Source organism: Ambystoma mexicanum, chromosome 11 (assembly GCF_040938575.1).
Source record: "Ambystoma mexicanum isolate Mex_15411 chromosome 11, UKY_AmexF1_1, whole genome shotgun sequence".
NCBI classification, from domain to species: domain Eukaryota; kingdom Metazoa; phylum Chordata; class Amphibia; order Caudata; family Ambystomatidae; genus Ambystoma; species Ambystoma mexicanum.
The window spans coordinates 506,474,289-506,493,772 of NC_090934.1; positions in this window are offsets into that span (position 1 = coordinate 506,474,289).

Sequence of the window (19,484 nt, forward strand, 5' to 3'; positions counted from 1 at the left end):
TGCTGTATTTGCGATTAATTATTCTCGCCTGAGTGGCCAGGTTTTATGCTTTTGATTTCATGACAATTTTCCCGTGGGAGTCTACCATACTGATATTTAAAGTCAGTCCTAGGTACTGCATTGAATTAACCTCAGGGATTTTCTCCCTTTGCAAATGCCAACCTCTCTTTGAGCTTCTTAGTCCCCTTACATCACCAATAGTCAAAATGTTTAATTTCTTGGGATTGATTGTTAGTGAGTTTCACATATGTCAACAGAGCATTCAGTTGTTGCTGTAACCCTACCTCAGTTTTGTCAAGGATAATGAGATCATCTGTGTAGAGTAGTCTTCCCACTGATGTTCCAGCGATGCTCGGTGGGCAGCATTTTACATCCTCAAATGCCTCCTCTAGGTCAGATATGTATACTTTGAAAATAGCTGGTGCCAATCTATATCCCTGTTTGATCCCTTTTGTGGTATTAATTTCTCTTGACGGTGTTCCTGCCCTGTCCAACCGTTCTCTTATGGATATTTCAGAATTAAGTAGTTCCAAGGCTTCTCTTAGGTCTGTCAGACAGTCCCAAGATTTCAATTTCTTCCTATAGAGTCAAATGCCTGGGCCAAGTCCACTGATGCAGTGTAAATCTTGTTGTGCTTGTTATGCTTAGTGGCTTTAGCCCTGCATTTGAACAAGTTTATCAGAAACAAGTTCAGAGCTGTTCCCGTTCCTTTTTTGAAACCTGACTGCCACAGATCTTGATAGTTATTCAATAGCAACCATTTATTAAGATGTTTCAAAAAGATTGCTGAGAATAATTTGCCCACCACATACAAAAAGGCGATAGGTCTGTAGTTGGTAGGATAAGACCTATGGCCCTTTTTATAGATTGGCACCACGATTGACTTGGACCAAGAATTTGGAATGTTTTTTGTCATTTTAATTTCCTCAAATAGCGTAGTCATTCAATCTGCCCAGACCTCTGGATGTTTTTATAGTGTGGCATTTGTTAGTCCGTCCGGGCCAGCCACTCTCGAGGAACTAGCATTCTTTATTAATGACAACATCTCCTCCTTATTAAATTAAAAGCACCAAATTGAGTTGGAGGGTGTTGTGCTATCATACCCTTTGGTTGTCGTACTGGAAAACAAGCCCGCAAATTATTTCTCCCATGTAATGTATGGGACTGAATTCTCAAGGGTGGCTTCTTGGAGGGCTGTAGAGGGATTCAATAACTTCCAAGTCTCCACTGTGTTTTTAATGGCAATTAAGCCTAGCATTCTCTCCACGTCCATTTGCCAGAGACGATACCGGTACATTATTAGCCAGTTTTTATATGATTGGTTTTCTTGTCCTATAGCTTCTCTTGTTACCGGTGTCCTCCCTTTCTTGTATTGCCCAAGTAGTTTTGTAGATTTTTCAAGGTCTTTTTCCTATCAACTATTTCCTGGCTATATGTGTGTTTTCTCATGTACACCTTTTTCAGTCCTATGCCTTTTTTAACCTGGAAGGCCTTGAATGCCCGGGGATAGTGAAGTAATGGTATTACTCTCCCAGAATCATTTTTGCTTTTACCAGTAGACAGTGTCCTGGTCAGCCCCATTACTGCGGTAAATGGAATTCTTAACTGGTTGAGACCTGGCATGACCTCAATACTAGGTGTATTGTGTGTTTGCAGGACTGGTTTTGTTCTACCCTTGCTTTGCGCCCTCCCTGAACTCTAACAAGTTGCGGTCGCTGTTTACACAAGTGATAACTTCAAAGTGTCCCATCTGTCCCAAGAAGGTCTCAGAGGAAAATACGTAATCAAGGATTTTAGACTGATTCCCTCTTTTCCAGGTGGCCATAGGTGGAATGTCACCTTTTTACTGCCATTCATTAAATTGATGTTTCTTTTTTGTAGATCTTCTCCCAAACTGAGACCTCTTTGAATCTTTGGATTGACATTTTTTGGTGTATTAATTATCAACTCCTGCCTGGAGTTAAAACATTCTATGTTTAGATCCCCACACACTAAAATATCTATGTTATTGTAGGTAACTCTGGTCTCATCGATGAAATTCATGACAGTGTCTAAGAAGTTCACTGCCAGTGGAGAGGCAGGGTTCCAGTAGAGGTTGCATATTAGAAGATACCATTTGTGAAATTTGTCATTTTTTTCCAGCAGCACAAACTGAATAATTGGCAAGGGCTTCTTCAGGGGGAGATTTTGTCCATCCAGTAGTTCTTTTACTGGAAGTGCTGAGCCCTGCCATAGGTCTACCCAATTTCCCTTTTCGTAGATGGGTTCACAAAGATTTCATAGCCCTCCAAAGTTGGTTCTCCACTTAACCAAGTCTCCTGGAGACACAGCACATCATATTTTTCAAAAACCAGATCACCTTTCCCAAAAAGGTGTGCAAAGCCCCTGGTGTTCCAAGAACAGATAACCAGGAAAAAGGGTGACATCTATACACTGTTGACATTATGATTTAGTGGCTAAAGTGCCTGCTGACCAGCTCCAATCTTCCTTTTGAATGTCGTGGCGTACTAGCCCTGTTTGTTTGTAGGAGGTTTGCCTTACTTCCAAATCGTCTTGCATGGCCAACCTTGTGGAAGAATTTCCCCCACATGTTGTCTTCCCACACAAGGGTTCCTCCCGGTGATGGTCCTTGCCTCTGGCCTTACTTTTTTCCAGTATACCGTCTTTCACCTGTTTTTACAAAGTGATGATGGTCCCCTTCATGGGTGTTCTTCAGTATGGTTTCCGTAATCGCCTGTTCCTTTAGTCAGAATCCTATGGTTAGAAGTCTGTGACCCTCTTTACTTAGAATGTCCTTAGTTCTGTGGTTGGAAGAATGAATCATCACTTTGTCTAAGTGGTTTTCCTCAGGAAATTCTATCAGGTGTAGGTCTCTTGATTGTATGTTCCTAAGTGTGTCCACAGTACCAATGAGTCTCATAACATTGGTTCTATTCAAAATTAAATTATCATAACTTTTTAGCACCCTCTCTAGGAGGAAGTAAGAAGTCAAGCTATTGTCACTTTTCTCAATCATCCTTGTGATTTTGATGTTATCATTTACTTTTGTTACATGTCTCCATCCTGGTATTTGAACCACTTCATTCCTTACCATTTCATCCTTTCTTTTCTGGTCCCATATTTTGTATTCTTCAATTGCCATTTGTTCCAAATCAATTTTGTCATTTCCCATTATGGGAGAATTTCTCGTTGGTAACAAACAAACTTTCAGTTTACTTTCTCTTACAGGGACACTTGATTCTACAATACTTTCCTCATCAGTGAATCTTACTGTTACTGATTTTTTAATATTAGAAACTTGTTGTTTGGCTCAGACTACCCCTCCAATTTGGTGACCTGGCCACTGTCCTCCTCATTCTGGTGATTTTTTTTTCCAAGTCTCCACTTCGAAGGTGTAACTCTGATATGTTTGGACTGACCACTTCTATATCATCAGAGTAAGTCGAGAAGTTTAATAGTACCTCATCAATGTCACTTTCTTGAACCTTTCCCTGGACTTGAATTTGAGGTTTTATGCACTGTTGCTCTACCACACTCTGTGTTTTATTAACACTTATTTTGTCCATTGTCTTGTTTGATAATCTATCAGAAATCTCAGGTTCTTCTGGCATTTTGATGTTATGAATAGTAGCCCCAGAGTTTGTTTTTGTACCCTTCTGACTGGCGGCTACTTTTGTTCTTGTTTTTTTCCCTTCTGATTGTGGCTTGGCCAATAGCTCTTTTTCCAAAACATGTTTTGCTTGTTGCAATTTTGTTTCCTGAAAGCTGGTCTCTTATTCTGTGGGGAGTCCATATTCTTTATTAAGTCTTTATCTCCCTCACCTAGTTTGCTGAAGATGTCAAATTTCTAAGGTGACAACTGGGGAACAACTGGGGAACAACTGGCAGATCTTTGTTCTTGTCTGCCAAAGGCAACATTTCATCAATTTATTGGATTATTTCAGGCATAGGGGGATTGGGTATTAATCTAGTCCCCTCCTCCCTAGTTCCATCAGTGTCTGCAATTATTGTTTCATCCAATTTCACTGACTTTGGGCCAATATTTTGCATGTCTCGTAGTTTATTATGCCCTACGTTATCCCCTGTCAATGGCCCCACTTGGATGGAGCCGTCTTTGCTCTTATTCTCCCATACTTGGGGATATTGTGAGTGTGTATTTAGAAAGGGTCTTTCAGATCTTCTTCTCTCTTTGTCCAAAATTATAGGCTCCAGTATACTCTTCAAGATGTTAGTGATTTGTTCTTTATTTTTTTCCATGTTATTTTGGATGGCCGTAATAAACCCCTCTACATAAATCATCTTACTATGCAACATTGCAATCACTGTTGTTTGATCTCTGATTTTTTCGTTTTGGGTCTCAATTAGCTTCATGAAGGGGATCATTGTTAAGGAGAAGGCTGTGATTAATTGTGGGTCAATTCTACTCAAGCTATTCGATTTGTCCTTACGTTGTTCCACCTGGGAAGCTATTAAGTCCATTAATAAATCCTCATCAAGTGAATGAGGTATGTATTCGTCTATGTGTGTCCTTTGACATTTGTTTGAAAATGTTTTCCTCTAAGATGAAACGGAATCAGGTCTGTACTGTGCATTGCCCACAGTAACTGCTGGTAGTGCTGGCTGAGCTGATTGTTTTTTTTTCCAAATCCACTGCTGTCAGCCCCTGTTAACCTTTCTTCTGGGGCTATCATCTCTGCCAGCTCTCCTATTTCAGACACCCCTGTTGACCCAGAACCACATCCATTTAAGCCACAACTTTTATTTAGACGTTCAGGTATGGAGTCTTTACTATGAATGGTTTCCAGAGATCCTTCTCTGCTTCTTACCTGTGGTTGTTTGTCTGGTCCTTTACCCTTTGTACTGGACTCTAGCGGCCTCGGAGCGGTATTCTGGATATTCACATCTCCCTTAGCTGTTTCCCATTCCCACCCTTGAGTTTTGTCTTTTCTGTTATAATGGAATTGTTGATTCCCTTTCAGCAGCACAGGCGTTATTCCCCTAGGTTTCCATGCACTTGATGAAGTATTGTGTGCATGATGGATGTATGTTTTTTTTGGTGCTGGAACCAAATGTATACATAGAGTTGAAATTAACTCCTCGATCTTCCTCCTGACGGCCTTGTTGTTGCACCACAGCCTCTAGTAAATTGTTATGTGATGTTCCTTGAAGGAGAACAGGCGGTGCCTTGTTGGTGGAGATCTTTAAATTGCTGAGAAATATGTTGTGGGAGACACCCCAGGATGTAAGCCCATCCATATTTCCGAAGGATTCGCTTAATTTGTTTCTCTTTGTTTTGCTTGCCGATGTTGTGAGATCAATCCTTAAGTTTGATGTAATTTCGACCACTATCATCTTTTGGTCCACTAGTACCAGCTCCTTCTGAAGAATGTTTTCATGTGAGACTGTTTTCTTTATTATTTCAACTGTGGGAATCAGTGGACATCCTTTTAATATGTCTATTCATAATTGACCTCAGGTAAACAACCTGCAACCCCATTACTATCTTTGCCCCCGCCCTCCAGGTCCTCCATTGCACTCTCAGTCAAGTTTAGTGAACTTCTTGCCATGTCCATCTCCGACTCCTGATCCCCTTCCATTTGTTGTTATTGTTATAATTACTTTTATTTTTAGGTTTGGGGAGATTCAGGAGGGGAGAGAATACATGTGTGAATCTACACATTGGGCTGGTACTGTTGCACCGCAGATCAAAGGGTCTGAGCCCAGCAGTCTCTGCAGTGCTAACTCCTCAAGGACTTGTCTTCCTGCTTATTTTCCTCTTTCTTCTGTGTATTCTATGTGTTCCACCTCAAACTGAGTATTCTCAGTGTACGCCCAAAATGTACGGCCAGTGTGTATGAGACTCGGCAATCTGGACAAGCCAAGCAGAGAGCATCTCATATAGTCACAGCCATCCAACACACAATCTAGTACTTTGATATGCCCAGGGCCGAAACCGGAGCCGTATATTCTTCACCGTTGTTGACCCAATGGCCCCTCCCTCATTTTCTCAGAAGGACGGCACGAGTACAGCACAGCCGTGTTCCACCGTGGAGCACCGGTGAAACACTTTTCCTCGCACTTCTCCTTCTGCTTTGCTTCCGCCACTCACAGGCTACTTATGGACAGCCAGGTGCACACTGGGAGGTGCTGCTTAAAGAAACAGTACAGCAAACAGCAGACTCCCGCTCGTAGACACTGGTGAAACTCTTTTCCTCGCACTTCTCCTTCCGCTACGCTTCTGCCACTCAAAGGCTACTTATGGACAGCCAAGGGCACACTGGGAGATGCTGCTTAAAGAAACAGTACAGCAGCCAGCAGCCTCTCGCTCGTAGACACCATTGAAACACTTTTCCTCACACTTCTTCTTCCGCTACTGGGTGAAAATCTGAAAACCACAACAAAATCAGTTATTTTGGGGAACTTCAATCTGGGTTTCAATGACCATAGATATAAACCTTCAAAGGCTCTAGCGAAAGCACTAAAGGAATGTGGCTTCCACCAACACATCTTCAATTCCACCCATTGCAAAGGTCACACTAAACTGGGTAGTAGACCCTAACTGTGGTGTGGACATCAGCTCCAACACTCCGACCCCTTGGACTGGCCACCACCTGATTCACTTCCTCATCATGATCAGCACCAACACACAGAAAACATGCATACCTGTCCAACTAGCTCTAGCTAGAAGTGCACAGAACCTTACCAAAGAAAGGATCCTTCCTTACCTTGATACACCAGTGCTCAAGCATCCTCTCTTATCAGACCCATGCGTGTTGGCTGATATCTACAATATAACGATCAAAACAGCTATTGACACTATTGCGCCACTAGAGAGCAAAAAAATGAAAGAAATAAAACATTAAAATTCTTGGTTCTCCGCAAAATTGAAAGACTTACGTGCAATCACAAGCATAAAGCCCTTTGTAAATGGCAAGGATCCGCACAGGACTCCACGCTATCCGCCTATAGAACTGTATCTTCTAAATACAAGAAAGCCATAATCCTAGCAAATGCCTCTTCATTTAACAACAGGATTACTAAAGCTACCTCTGAATACAAATAAGTAATTGCCATCTTTAAGGAACTGTCCATGCCAGTTACCAAATCACAAGACTTCATTAAAGCACTGATTAACAAAATTGAACAACTACAGGAAAAGATCAATGAACATCACAAGGATCTCTTCCAATACAACCTAAAGGCCTTTCAGACAACTATCCATGACACTAAATTAAAAACACCATTCTCATTTAGGGATGTCACTGAGTCCTAAGTTCTGGACACCTTATGTAAAATCAGACCATCCAATTGCAAAGGCGATGCCTGCCCCGCTAAGCTGGTCAAAGAATTTGCAGACATATTAGCCCCATTCATCAACATGTTTGTTAATGCCTCATTGAAATATAACTCAGTCCCTGCATGCCTAAAAGAGGCATGGGTCTGCCCTTTTTTGGAAAAAACCTTCACTAGACCCTGAGATAGCCAACAACTATAGACCTATAACCACCGTCCCATTCCTGCTGAAAATCTTGGATAAAATGGCTTACACCCAAATACAGCAGTTTTTGGAAGCCAACAACATCCTGGGCAAAAGGCAATCAGGCTTCCGCCCGGGCCACGGGACAGAATCTGCCTTACTTGATCTCAAGATGCAACTCAGTGACATTATGGACAAAGGTAAGCCAGCACTTCTGCTTCTTTAGATCTATCGGCTGCCTTTGATCTTGTTAACCATGAAATCCTCTGTAAACAACTCGAAAATGCTGATCCCTTCTCTCCTGAAGCCACAGCATGGATATCCTCCTTCCTAAATGGGAGACTTATGAGGGTCTGTCAGAAACCGCTTGCACAACACCTACTACCATACAATGAAGTCCCGCAGGGTTCCTACACTGCACTAACTCTATACAATATCTTCACCTTACCACTCTTAAATGTCTTGGACAATCGCAGCATAAGATGCACAAACTATGCCGATGACTACCCCAAACCGGTTCTTATGAACAAGACTCAGCTGCCCTTGCTAGCATTTGCGCAGCCATCCAGACATGGATGGCAGCAAATGGCCTTTGTCTCAATGGAGATCAAACAGAGATCCTCTCGGTAGGCACCAACATAAAAAACGCTCAATAAACTCGACCCCAAATACAAGACCTTCAACATTGAAAACACCCCTATCACTGTATCACCGTCAGTTAAAACCATTTGGGTGTTCCTTGATTCCTCTTTGTCTATGATGAGACAAGTCAGTGCAATTGCCTCCTTAGCAGCACTCAACTCCAAAATCATAAACGTGGTCAAACCTTGCCTATCTATCAAAAATTGCCTTGAGGTAGGTATGGCTACAGTTGGCGCTAAACTCAATTATTGTAATGCTCTTTTCCTGGGAACCTCCGCCAAAAACCTCCATAGACTACAAGACATGCAAAACAACTCCCTTGGGCAGTTCTGAGCATCCCCAAAAGGGAACACATCTCTCAAGCTAGGAGAGATGTGCACTGGCTGCCATTCAAAGAGCGCATCCTGTTCAAGACCATGGCCATCACACACAAGTGCCTCTCCCGCACTGCCCCCCCTTATCTTTCGGAAAAGATTAGCCCTATCACATCTTCCAGACCCATCAGGACATACCACTCCAACCAGATCTATGGCCTGAGGCTTTAGCTTCCAATATCTCACACCAAAACATTGGAATGCTCTGCCCACAGCACTGAGAAATAAATCATCATACACAGTCTTCCGCAAAGCGCTGAAAACCCCACTTTTCAACTAATTATGCAATGTAAGTTATTAATTTATTAATTTAGCGCTAATAACTTCCTCTATTAGCTGTTCCGGCTCCACTGTAACTTTGTGACCTGTCATTTTATCATGTTCCACTGTAACCAAGGAACCTTATTTCTGTGTTTTACTGACATTGTCCCGTCATGTTATTATGTTCCACTGTAACCAAGCAACCTTATTTCTAAGTACATTTTCGGTAACAGCGCCACAATGCCCAAGGGCCGCTGTGTGCTTTATAAATAAATAAAAATTAAAATAAGATCTTTATAAATGACTCGTACCTGCTACCTCCTCTGGGAGAATGCCCCCAGTTCTCTCTGTTAGACTGATATGTCGCACTTTCTCTGGGGTAGCATCTACAATTACTGTTAGAACACTGATAGAGCTATTTAAAGCTTCCTGTGGATGGATCTCTTCATTTATGTCTGGCAGACAGGTTTCTGTCAGTTTCTCTGTGGTGGCATCTTCAATTAATTGTGAGAGACTGGTATTGCTACCTACCAATTCCTCTGAGGGGATATCCCCACGTCTTCATGACAGGCTGTTTTAGTTACGTATTCTGTGAGGCATCTTCAATTATTTCTGAAAGACCTGTAGCATTACTTGCCACTTCTTCTGAGGAGATGTCCTTCATTATTTCGGACAAATTGTTTGCTATTGCCACAGACTGCATGAAGACAGCCTCAACAATGTCTGGCCTGTTTGTTTCAGTGACTTTCTCTTCCCTAAAATCTTGGATTGTTTTTTGTTATACGGTTTCCCATGTGTGCTTGAAGAAGTCAAAAGTTCACTGTCTACAGTTGTTCCTGAATTGCTATGTGATATTTTGGTGGTTTGCGCTGTAAACATTTTGTTTTCTCATGTGTCTTCTTCATTCCACAATTCCCTCTTCTCTCACAGTTGTTCAACCCGTTGTTTTCTTTTTTTGGATCGATCCATTGTCTCCCAGAAAATAAAAATATCCTATAAGGGGATTTGCCCTTGTCACAATCAGTCGAAGCAATCAGTGGTTATACTCAAAATAGAGAATATAAAAAAAATCCTACCTATTCCCCACTTGCTATTGCAACTGGCATTATTATAAGAACATGCAAGATCCTTCAATAACATCAATGTAGCATACAATGTTGATTTGACCACACTCAGGTCATCATTTGTCAGCCAGCTGCATTTTATTAGAGACCTTCAACTGTGTCATCATTGCAGACATTCCAAAACAAAACAAAACAATACAAACACTTTCTCTATGACTCTGTAAGGGAACCCTGGTAATCCAGCACATCATAAAAAAATATAAAAAAATAAACAGAGAAAACCTGAAGTACATATAACACTCTGATGTCAGAGAAAACAACAGAGGGGAGTAATATTGAATGTTCAGTAAAGCCTAGGACCTAAATGAAGGGTATTGCTCACTTTTGCTCAAATAAACTTTTGCCCAAAAATAATTATGCATTTTTCCCACTTTGGTTCACCAAAAATGCAGATCGTAAGTTGGGGTAAGGTATATAGAAGGGGTGTGGGAGGAGGAAACAGGGTGCAACGAGCTCTCCCTCCCATTCTGGGGTTTAAGAAAATGGTAACATCACAAAAAGAATTCTGCAAAGTGTATTTGGGTGTAAAAAAGTCATGAAAACCTCATCGATTCAAACGATGAGCAGCATCCAATTGGGTCTATAACACTAGGTGCTACTTCAATCAGCCAAAATAACTTGTTAAGTTACCTGGGCGCATTCACGCGTGATATTTCTCCTTGCCTCGACATTACATTAGGGTCTGAGGTTCAAGCCAAAATGGGACCAACAAAAAGAAATGACATGCATCACAGTATACACATGAAGATGGTTGTTGCCCTGCTGCATGCACACAAAGGAGACATTTATTTGACTATTTCATCAATGCTCTGCCGTGCAGCACGATTTGAAGGAAAGATCGAAGCGTTTGGTAAATGTGGACAACGATTATGCCTAGCTGAATCATGCATCCAAAAAATGGTTTGCAGGGAGCATTTACAAGGGATTCTTATGGAATATACCTATTTTTTATTTTATTTTTTATTTGTTTATAGTTTTTTTCTGTTTAAAATATGCCATAGAAAAGATCACATACATTAAAAAAAAACATATACATATATACATACAAAATTCAATTTTCCCACATTCAATATAATTTTCTCAAAAGAAAGATCACATCAACAGTACTCCCAATTCATAGGAGTATCCCACAATTCAAGTGCTTTCATAGACAACACCATTTTTTCAAAAACCTTACTACTGCAATCTGTAGTTTGACTCGTTTACCGTGTAACATGTCTAACCACAAAAGTACATATTGGCTAAAGTAACTAGTACGTTTTTTCCTTAGTCCATCACATTCAGTCAACATATGCACAAGTGTTTCACAGTTCTCCTTTTATTTACAGAATCTACAGGGAGTATAGCACTTGCTCGGTCCATCTGTAATGTCCAGTATTTCTCCTGTTCCCAATACATTAAAACGAAATCTCATAAATTCCTGTCTCCATTCCCTGTCAGGGAATTTTGTCAAATATGATTCAGGCTCCCCCATTTTTTGCATTCAAATACAATATGTTTACATAATTTCGACTTTGTAACCTCGTGGACAGTGAGATTCCAATAAAAGTGAAGCAGTAATTCTTTTACCTTCATTGGATTTGTGATGAGCATTTCTCGTGAAACACCCAGTTTATCCAAGGCAGCATTTACTTCCTCCATCATATCTCTAAGGTACTTTGTTGTCGGAGAGCCACTCCTGATCCCCTTACCCATGAGATCATATAATGTGGTTTCATTGCTGGTTATCAGTTTCCTATATAGTGAAACTCTCTGCCATTCTATAACACTTCTAATTGACTGCAATCCAAGCTCATATCAAAACGCTGCCAAAGCTACACATTTAGGCAAACATCTCACCATCGATTTTACCACTTTAGATTCATATTTTGAAGCTTCCTTCCTACACCACAGAGGTGCTAGTTCTAAACCATCGCATAATTGGGCTACTATTCTGTTTTTATACATACGTATGCATGGTAGTAATGAGAATTTACCATATTTAGAATCAATGTTGCATAGCTGTGCTATCAACGGTCTAACCTTCGCATCCAAAAGGGCCCGAAAATGTGCCTTTTTTCTATCTCCAAACACGGGGTAACCTAAGTATCTTATAGCCGTACTTGTGGGCAGTTTTACATGATTCAGGAACCATGCGTTTGTTCTTTGCTTTTTCTTATGGGCGAGGCATAGAATCACTGTTTTGCTATAATTGATTTCCAAAGCGTTTATTTGGATGTATTCATTGAAAGCAGTTAGGAGGTGCTGAAGGCCTATAGGGGTATGGTCATATAAGGTCACGTCATCTGCATATCCTGTCCAATGCATCTTTGTGCTTTCCACTTTTGGGGAATTTATATTAAGGTTTTTTAAACTCCTTCCCACATCCGCAAAGTATACATTGAATAAGGTTGATGCATATATACAGCCTTGCCTTAGGCCGTTTTTTACCCTAATTTCTTGTGATAGTATCCCCTCCGCATTGAGGCGCACTTTTAGTCTTGAATCCTCATGCATATTGTATACAATTGACAGCAGGGACGATGGCATTCCTACATTTGCCAATTTAGTCCACAAAATTGATCGGTCCACTAAATCCAAAGCGGACGTTAAATCAATTGATGCCACATAAATTGGAGGATTTCCTGGAGTCCACGCACATTGCTGCAGAATGTTAATTAGTAGACCCACGTTCTTTCTGAACCCAAACTGGTTGGGTGTCAAGATGTTAAACTTGTCAATCCAGCTCTGAATGTGCTCTAAAACAAGACCTGCAAAAATCTTAGAATCAACATCCAGGAGGGCTATTGGTCTGTAACTAGTTGGAAGAGACCTGTTCCCCTTCTTATAAATCGGCACTATGTATAACATTCTCCAGCTTATTGGAATGATTTTCATGTTGAGAATGTCTTTAAATAAAAGAAATAGCATTTTGGCCCATAGATTTGCGTTCCCCTTCATAACCCTGTTGCAGAGCAGATTCGGACCTGGAGCTCTAGAAGGTGAGCTTTTGATAATGATGCTTTCGATGTTCTTTACACAAAATACAATATTCCATGCAGCATTCCTAATATCTATCAGAGGACTCCAGTTTAGGATCGGTGGGCTATATATTTTTCCAAAATGACCTTCCTATGTCTCAGAGTTGATGCATAACATTTGGGCTTTGTTTTGCTCATGCCCACCCATATTTACCAGGGCCCAAAATGTTCATGTGTTGGCATCACGCAGAGATAGTAGCATTTTCTCTGCCTATACCTAATTGTTGCTTGTGTTAAAGGCAGATGGATGTATGCCTGCACGCATGGAATTATTATGCAGGTGTAGAAGAAAGAGGTTTTGAGGGTTTTGATGGTAGAGCTGAACGGATAAGGCGGAAGCAAATTCCTTGTCCTGTCTACCAGTCTGCTTGTAAAACATTTTCAAAATGACCAATGGTGCCAAGCCAAAGTGTATACTGATTTATGGCTGTCACTTTCACCTTATATAACCACTCTGGACCTTTGAAAATGTCCCCAACAGACTGCCAACTACACCAAGTCTGTGTGGACCCTTGGAGTGATATATAATGTATGGCAAATAGCTCTATGTAGGTAAGAATGCTTGTAGCAAGTTAGGACTGTGGGTTTCCATTTTACAATACCAACTGAGCTGTGGGCCGGATCATGTGGCATCAAGCCAGGATCCACGTTATAGTTCTTAGCAAAGCAACAACGATGGTTCGGATATCTTTACCACCCAACCCAGCTCTCCGGTGAGTGTTTTTTTGCTATTAGCACCGCAGGTTCATAATTTGCAAACCCAGAGTGGTGATAGAATTCTATGTGTTTGAATGAATGGGATGCATGATTGTGGCATCCCATTCCTTCAAACAAATACTTGCCTAAGATGACCACCATCATGGACATGGAAGGCAAGCCTCCATGCAAAACCATGCTTACATTTCCCTGGTGGGCTGGAATCTGAAACAGCAGCGGTGGTAGTGGCCACCCCCAGAGGAATCAGTTAAGTGTGGAGCAGTGGGGGCTCAAGGTGCAGAGACCACAGATAGGATTAGGGAGGCGGGGGAAAACTTGTGTGTGCTCTTGAGGCTGCTCCACTGTGAAGGTAAACAATGTGAAAGGACCTAATGTGTTAGACACCATACTGAACATACTCCACACATGGCCCTGACAACTGAACTAAATACCCTATGAGTGAACCTCAAAACAGGACACAACACTAGCCTCCAGATGAGCCCCATAAAAATGAATATAACTTTCTGGATGTGGCCCACAGAAATAGACACAATTATCCAGATATGGCACTAAAGACCAATCGCAATACTCCTAATATGACCTTCGGGAATGGACACAATACTACACATGTGGCTGCCAGATCTAAATATGATTATGATGTGCCCCTGTCGAAATTCTAAGTCCTACAAATAACTGTTTTTCATCACCCGCTTAACACTTTGTACTCACAAAAGCTACATACCTTTGAGGTCATGCCAGAACTTTTGTGTTTTGAACTTCTGGTTTGCAGCTTGGAGACTGGTTTCTTCAACAGCAGTTTTATCAATCCACTGGGCTACCTTTCTGAGTAATAATCAGTATTTGGCAAGTGTTATTTTTAGGTTTGGCTTCTCCAGCTGGAAGTGCTGGGTGGTACCTGGTAATCATTGGACACAAATAATGGATAATTCCTTAAAGCCAACACTGTATTTCATCATCAAACATAAATGAAAATTGCTGAAATGTAAATGGCTGTTGTACTCTTTGTCTCGTTTATGTGTTCTTCACTTTTCACACCGCAAGGGTTGGGGTCTTGTACAAGCACATCCTACAGAAGACCTTTTGAAGTTCTGCTTATGAATACAGAATATTTGAATCTATATCTTGAAAGGCCAAGGGCCCGATCCGTTAAGGAAAGTATACTTAGATGTTCCCCTTAGTCCCCTTAGTCCAATCACAATCCCCATAGGTTTTCTTAGTTTGCCACTCAGTCTAATGTCATGTGTGATGAAGTTTTAGTATAGACATTTTTTTAATGATAATGAGATGCTTTGGGAGAACTTAAACGAACGTCCATTGATGTCCGTTGTTTTAGACAATTGAAAATAAAACAGTCAGGGGAGACATTTTGCCAACTTCCTGAGACGGTCTTATTATTTGGTGTAAGAGTTATTCTGCATCTCCATACGTGTATGATGTGTTACTGATTTAAAGGGCCTCCCTGGGTTCAGTGGTTTAGGCCCCTGTTAGTGACATCAATTCCAATTAATCCACACAATCACAGCTTACGAAAATATTGTTGCTGGGCCTCTGCCAGTGGCATTCTGAGAGACCCCTGCACTCTGGTATATCTGCACAGAAGACAAAGGGCACAGGACACCAGCACACCGCTTCATGGTCGGTTCTGCAGTATTGTGTGTGCCTTAAGTGTGATCAGAAGATAAATATACAAATAATTCTTGAGATTAGTCAAGCCAAGAACTAGGCCACACACCACATCAGACCTACAGTCAACTATACAGAACACTAAGGGGACAAGCCTAAGTTCTGGCTACCCGGATTGGCGGCTGGTCATCTTGTGTGCCCTGACCTGCCAGTAAAAGACTCAGAACTCCCAGTCATAACCACACAAAGAAGAGGATCTGTATATCCTGCCATGATGCACATCATTCACACATAGACTGCTCTCTGACTCCATCTCCAGGACATCAGGAACTGGCTAGGGATGGGCTGAGCACTGGAGAGCCTAGGTTTCTTTTTTACTTACCTTGAGCTGAGTTGGCACCTTTAGTGGGAAGGGAAGAAAAGCATGTTGCCATTGATGCACAGTCAGCAGACATTGGGCCTCATCACGAGTTTGGCTGTAACCCTTAAATCCGGCGGTAGCGCTATTACCACCGGTGGGAAATCCGCCGGCGGTAAGAGCACGAAAATTCCCCATTGAGCCCAATTCCCAAATGGGCTCAGTGGGGAATGGGCAATGCCCGGTCCGCCAAACCCGTGATCCCACGCTATTAGCGCCGGGGGTTTGGTGGTAGGGCTATTAACGCTGGCACTAATAGCGCCGGCGTTACCGCCCAACTCGTGATGAGGCCCTATAGTCTTTGACCTAGGCCAGTAATGAATGCAGAGCTGTATGGAGGGGTCTGCTGCTGATTGATCACTAATAGTGTCACTGTCTTATTGTGTGGCATGGTGTTGCCCTTGCCCTGTGCCTGGCTATTGTTGATTGTCTCTTTGGTAAGCACAGACTCACACACATTCTCCTTATTCTCTCTGGCCTGTCACTGCACCCACTACTAGTCAAACTACAGCAGTTTTTGCATGAGCAATATGGCAGTTCAGCAACTTGAAAAATTGTTAATCCATGTTACTTGAGCTTGTCAGGGCTGGAAGCGTCATTTATTAACTATAGAAAAGTAAGATGGCAATTTACAAGCAATATGGCATAACACTAGAGAAGCTCTGAACTGACTGAAGTTAAACATACAACCCTGTTTTTCAATACAACATAACAATGATGGGTTCAAAATAAACCGATTATACTGGCCCATGCAATGGAGGCTTTCAATTTGGCCAATGGCTGATTGCAAATCTACAAGCCTGTGTCAAAAGGGGACTCACATGTACTGATATGGCAGTTGGAGAGGTGAAGCATTCTGATGGTTGGTGTCTAATGGGAGAGGTATTGATTTGCTGTGTCTGAGTGGTTTAATTGATAGGCATGTTTGGTATGCAGTGTTAAATGCAAAAAATAAATAACGACAAACAATTTCAGTGACACCTGAATAACAAAAATTAATTTGACATTTTTAATGAAAGTATATGTGTGGGGTGGGGTGGGGGATAGGAAAAGGGTGGGGGTACTCAATGGGGTCAGTAAAGTGATGGAAACGGGGGGCTTGGTGAGGACCCCGCCAAATTTTCCATGTTCTCGTTATTTAGATGTCAATAAAAATGTATGCTGTTTTAAACACATGGAACTGCATGTAATGTGTTTAAGCATAAAAAATGAGAATTTCAGTGCCAGAAGAGATCAGCAGAGAGCTTAGTGGGCAACTTGGATAATCCGTCCAGAGAGGCTGTGGCAACATCTCAACAAGGTTGTTCCTTGGATCGATGTCCTGATAGTGTTGCCCTACGTGTAAGGTTGTTGTGAGAAGACATCCTGAGGCATCTCAATGCATACTACTGCCTCTGGTAATGGACACTGTGAAGTAACATGTTATGAATCATAGTGGGCCATATGGGAAAAAGGCAGGGCATACAGGAGCGGAGAGCAGCGGGCACCAAGTAGACAGTAAGCGAAATAGTTACACGGGAGAGCACACACTAGTGGCATAAAGAGGCAATAGTGCAGAGTCCTGAGATGTCCCCAATGAATATTCACAGCTGGAAAGATCAAGGTGTGGTGTCCAGAAGAGAGTTGTTTAAATTACATTGGGACACCCAGGAGTAAAATTCAAAGTATGTCAATATCACAGTAGGGCAACAACACAGGACAACATGAATCACATTAGGACATCATGGAGATGAATCACCGAAGGACAACACCACCCAACAAAATTACAGTATTGCACACATTACATTATGCTTATACTCTGAGGATTCTCAAAGCATATTTCCCCATGGGCCTAGAAAACCAAATAATGTTCTGTCTTCTATGTAAGACCTAGATACTTCCATTGCACTACTCTCTCCAACAAAATCACTTCTTGCCCTTCTCTGAGACTGTTCATCTCCAGCCATTATGCATGATAGTGTAAACCAAAACCAGTGCTGTTCAGCCGAACTTTGGGCAGATTACGTCCCTTCTCCAGGACATACACACCCTACTGGGAACCAGGAACAAACTTTACCCAATGAACCCTCTGTATCTCACCCATTTACCTCTACCATTATACTGAAGCATATGCCTAACACCCATTATTTCTCCATTAGACAAAATCGGGCAAGAAAATACATCTCTGCAGCCTGTAGTGCAACATGGAAGACAAACACACTCTGGCGCTACATACCCCACAACCTACTTTACTCCCGATAACTAGGACCCTCCTTTCTACATCCAACTCAATTTGTGATTCCTGCCCAAACACAGACTCGAGATTCATGATTTATTTCAGACCATGAACAATTTCTTTGCTTCCTTACCGAAACATGGTTCAAAGAAGAACATTCCCTTACTATAAACAAAGCCATCCCCCCAGGCTACATAATAATTGTCAAGAACAAAAGTGAAAAGAGCTGGAGGAATCGTGTTAATATTCAGCGGCTCTCTACAGATCTCATGTCTTCCAGAATGTTCTGTACCCCTATGTGAATATATGCTCATTAAATGGAAAATCTCATCCTCTTATTCCATCACATTCCTTCAAATCAATAGACATCTGGGCTACAATGGTACATTTGGAGTTGAACTTGCTGACCTCATCCCAAGCTCTCTCTCTCTCTCTCTCTCTCTCTCTCTCTTGGCACCACAATCAATGTCTACTATGTGATTTCAATATCTGGCTAGACTTACCTTCAAATACACTCCCCAAAACCCTAATCCCAAAACTCGAAGGATTAGACCCCCAAATCCTCAGCTATAAAGCAGCACATACAGCCGGGCACACATTAGATGCTATGTTTTGCCCTCACTATCTCTTAAGGGCCATGTTCTGTCTGCTCGGCGGGTCAATCAGGCACCGGTTCTGCTCACAGCAATCTGGGTCAGCTCTGCTATGCTGGTCTAGCCTCTCTGGATTCTGGATGTAACACTGCTTTCTGGGTACTGCTACAGGTTCTTGCAAAAATTCTCGGCAAAATTCAAATGGCTCGCCCGGCTGTTGAATAGTTTGGTTAGTTTTGAGGCCTGCTGAAGAGGATTCAGCTGGTGGATTCAGGCCTCTCTGCTTCAAATTCTGGAGTTAATTTCTGCTACAGGTTCTGGAGATTGATGGATTTGAAGTCTGGATCTCTGGATGTGAAGTCGTCGGTCAGCATGCTCCGCAGCAAATGGAATTGAATGTCTCTACCTGTCCCAGCAGTCGCTTTTTATGTGTTTTGAAAATGGGTGAGTCCCTGGGCCTAGCTAAGCCTGCCCCTCTCTACTTGTCATTGGCCCAATTCTCCCCTCTCCCATGATTGGGGGAAGGAAATGTGAGTCAGAGTGATGCTGTAGGTTTTATGGTCAGAGGAACCTCCCCTTGTCAGATTGCACACAAATCTATTTCTGACCCAAATACATATTTATCTATGTACCATTTTTCTAATATTATAGGTCCAGTTAACATATTTTCTGTAGCACCAAACCATCCGATCCCTGTCTTTGTACGATGTTGTGTCCAATGATGACAGAATTCTCCCCTTTTCATCCAGATAACGACCTCTAAACCTTTCCAGATTTTACACAAATGTGCACCGCGGATGTGGGTTACAGATGATAAAGTGTCAGATTTTTAACATGCATACATTCGGAGTGAGACCCTATTTTCCGCTAGCATCCCCCCAGAATACACCACAGGGTCCTAACGCCTCTTAAAATGTTCACAGAAAAATCACAAAAATAATGATATTACTTATATAATTCTGACAAGTCCGCACTATGAGTTATCTATCTTTTTAAAATTATGCCCTGGTCAAACAGGGG